Below are 4,051 nucleotides of genomic sequence, written 5' to 3' on the forward strand. Positions count from 1 at the left end.
CCTCAATGGGTTGATATCTTTTCATAGGTTTCAAGCACATGGCACTATGTGTATGAATGGTAACTATGCTCACAGTCAGAACACAAATATCAAAACGAGGGAAGATACATAGACGCACACACACACTCACTCTCTCTTTCACTCTCTCACATACATATACATAAAAATACATGTATATGTGACAAATTTCTTATAAGGCATTTGTTAGTCAAGGGATATAGTAGAAAAGACTTGCTCAAGTTGCCATGCTGTGGGGCAGGCACAGATATAGAGTATCTACGATTACATCACCAAATGAGTCTTTCCATTTTTTTTTCAAGATGCATGAGTGTGATTTTGAGGAGACATGGTTGTTTTTGACAGATAGCACAACCAAGTAGGAGATCTTTCATTGACTTATTGTTATTGTTGTTTTTGTTGAAGAGGTGGTTTGGGCTGGAATGCCTTTGATCATGAATCATCTCAATCAGGACTGACCTGCAGCACCCAAATGCTTTTGCTAAGGGACCAATTCATGTGTAATGCCAAGCGTAGGAACATGAAGGATGAAGTTAAAAGACTGGAAATTTTTAATTAGTCTAGCAGTAACTAATTTCAGATAATTAGATATGTAAGGACCGATGAAAATTTACAGATGTGTCCAGCACATAGCAAAAATTTACAAAAAGATGGAAGTTAAATTTATGATGATGATGATAATGCGGAGGAGGAAGACAGTGACGATGATAATGCTGATGAAGATCATGATAACGGCAGTTATAACTCGATTCTACAGCCATCACTCATAAGCAGGTATGACCTGTTTTCATGTAACCATGCTTTTTTGTGCCCACGTCATTGCAAACACAGAGACATTCTCTCACTCTTTATACTCTTGATTAAGTGAAACATCACGGTTGTGGTAGCCAAAGGGAGAGAGAAAGTTACACCAGCACACAGCTGGTACTTATTTTCAGCTATGTAGACTGGAGCAATGCTGTTTTTTTTTCCTTTCCACTTTAAAATCAACATTAACAAAATAGAATAGAGCTTTTTTGTTTTCATTGATTTAAAAGTGCCATATCATTTATGATAGTTTTGAAATAAATAAGGAACTAGGAATATATGCATACATATAATATGTATATGAAGTGCCTTGCTCAAAAACACAATGCCCTGCTTCGTGTAGGAATCGAATCCTTGAACTTATGACTATGAGCTCAACATCACTAAACCATGCCCCTTCATAAACCGGTTACCAGTAGCAGTGATGATGATCTTCCATGGACTGACACATGCTAGATACAATGATGGATGTGCCATGTAACCTGTTTATTATACAATTTGTGTATCATCGTTCTATGACAATGTCTTTTCAAGCTAACAAAACCTGGAGTAAGGGGGGGGGTCACAGCTCCTTGAAAGAATAGTGTGGCCGTTAGGGTGTTTGCCCTCCCTCACCTTAAAATAGAAGATTCATTTGGGATTCTCAGCTGTAGTTAGGATGATGATGATGATGATGGTGATTATAACAGCTATATACACATTCACTATAGGCTGATCCTACAGTGGCAGCTAAGCTTCTCAACATGTGGGACTAACCTCTGAGAAGGAAGTAGGAGAAGCAACCTTAGAGGTCCCCTCTGCACCTTGAGGAGAGACCAGTAAAAGCATCATTGTGATGATGAAGATGCTATTGATGATGATGATGATGAAATGTGATGGCAGTGGTGATGGTGATGTTTTATTTCAAGTTATGGACATATGCAAGTATGTTGTCATATAGAGCCATCCAACCTATGACATTGATTAAAAACCTGAAGAGAATTTCAACTGATAGGGGACGTGGATTATCATGTGAAAGGGGGTAGTGATGATAATAGTGAAAGCAAAGAGAGACCGCACATATACATACACACATGTATCCACATACATAAATATATGCATACACACACACATTTATATATATACACATACAAACAATATATATGTACACAAGCATATGCACACACACACACACACACACACAGATAAACACACAGGTATACATGTACAAATATACATATACACATGAAAAATCAAAAAAAATTAAGAAAAACTATTGAAAAATCAAATTTTAACTCAGTGTTGACAACATAATACAACTAGACTTCCGATTCGATTTGAAAACAGAAAGAAATGACGATAACTATGAACTAATAATAATAATAATAATAATAATAATAATAATGATAATAAATTTCTTTTATTTCCATTAAAAAAAATTAATTTCAAAATGATTTTATTTCTTTTTCTTTGTATGTTTTTTACAAATAATAACGATGATGATGCTGAAGAAGTTGATAATAAAAAAAAAACAAAAAAAAAACATCACCACAACCATCACTTTTGACTAGAATGACTATAGTTACTAATAATACTAATAAACAGAGAATTATAGAATTACAGAGGTGAAGATGATTTGTACCGAGCTTGTTAATATGACTTTGTTTTTAAAACAAATAAATGTATGACAACAACCACCAAATAATACAAGAAAATTGCATTGAGGAAAAATACATAAAATAAATAAGAAAAACCTTTTAAAATCCATTCATTACATATGACAAGAGAGGTATTGAAAAAATCCAAAAAAAGCTTTATTGTTGTTGTTGGTGTTGTTTATTTTGTTGTCAGTATTATTTTCATTGCTGTAGTTACAATAATTATCACTATTATCATCATCATCATCACCTTCATAATTATCACCTTTTTATCAAATAATAGTCACACATATATGCTAGTGCGTATGTGTATGTATACACACACATCTATCTATCTATCTATCAATCTATCCATCTATCTATCTATCCATCTATATATACAGATATATAAGTATACAAATATATATATATACATATACACACACACACATGTACATACACACATATACACATTTATTTGTGTGTCTATATATGCATAAGTGCCTTGTCTGTGACACGTGTATGCATGAGAAAATGTGTTATAACACCACAAGTACTGATTCTTACTTTGACAAATCAGCTTTCAATCTTAAAGGCCCCTATCTACTTCATATCTCTAAAAGTTTTGGTTTTGAAAAAAAAAAAACAAACAAAAGAAAAACCAAAGAAAATCTACCAAACTGTCAAATGAGTACTTTAAAAAACATGATTTAGAAACAAAAAATGCTGTTTTTTTCCTTTTCACTTTAAAATCAACATTAACAAAATAGAATAGAGTTTTTTTTTTTCATTGATTTAAAAGTGCCATATTATTTATGATAGTTTTGAAATAAATAAGGAAGTAGGAATATATGCATACATATAATATGTATATATGTATGTGCTAACACAATGTAGATACATACACAAATGCACATGCACATACACATAATTAAATGAAATAAATTTAATGTTTAAAAACTTTTAACATCAGGGGTAACAAGAAATAATAAAGAAAGGAATATATGATATATATAAGTGCATAGACATAGTTACATACATATGTATATATGTATACACACACATATATATATACATACACACAAATAACTATATATATATATAATATATATATATATATACTAATATATATATATATATATACTAATATATATATATATATATATACTAATATATATATATATATATATATACTAATATACTATATATATAATATATATATATATATATATACTAATATATATATATATATATATATATATACTAATATATATATATATATATATATACTAATATATATATATATATATAATATATATACTAATATATATATAATATATATATATACTATATATATATATATATATATATATATATACTAATATATATATATATATATAATATATACTAATATATATATATATATATACTAATACTATATATATATATATATATATATACTAATATATATATATATATATATATACTAATATATATATATATATATATACTAATATATATATATATATATATATACTAATATATATATATATATATATATACTAATATATATATATATATATATATACTAATATATATATATATATATA

The sequence above is a fragment of the Octopus bimaculoides genome, chromosome 5 (genome assembly GCF_046866305.1).
Source record: "Octopus bimaculoides isolate indiv1 chromosome 5, ASM4686630v1, whole genome shotgun sequence".
Classification (NCBI taxonomy): domain Eukaryota; kingdom Metazoa; phylum Mollusca; class Cephalopoda; order Octopoda; family Octopodidae; genus Octopus; species Octopus bimaculoides.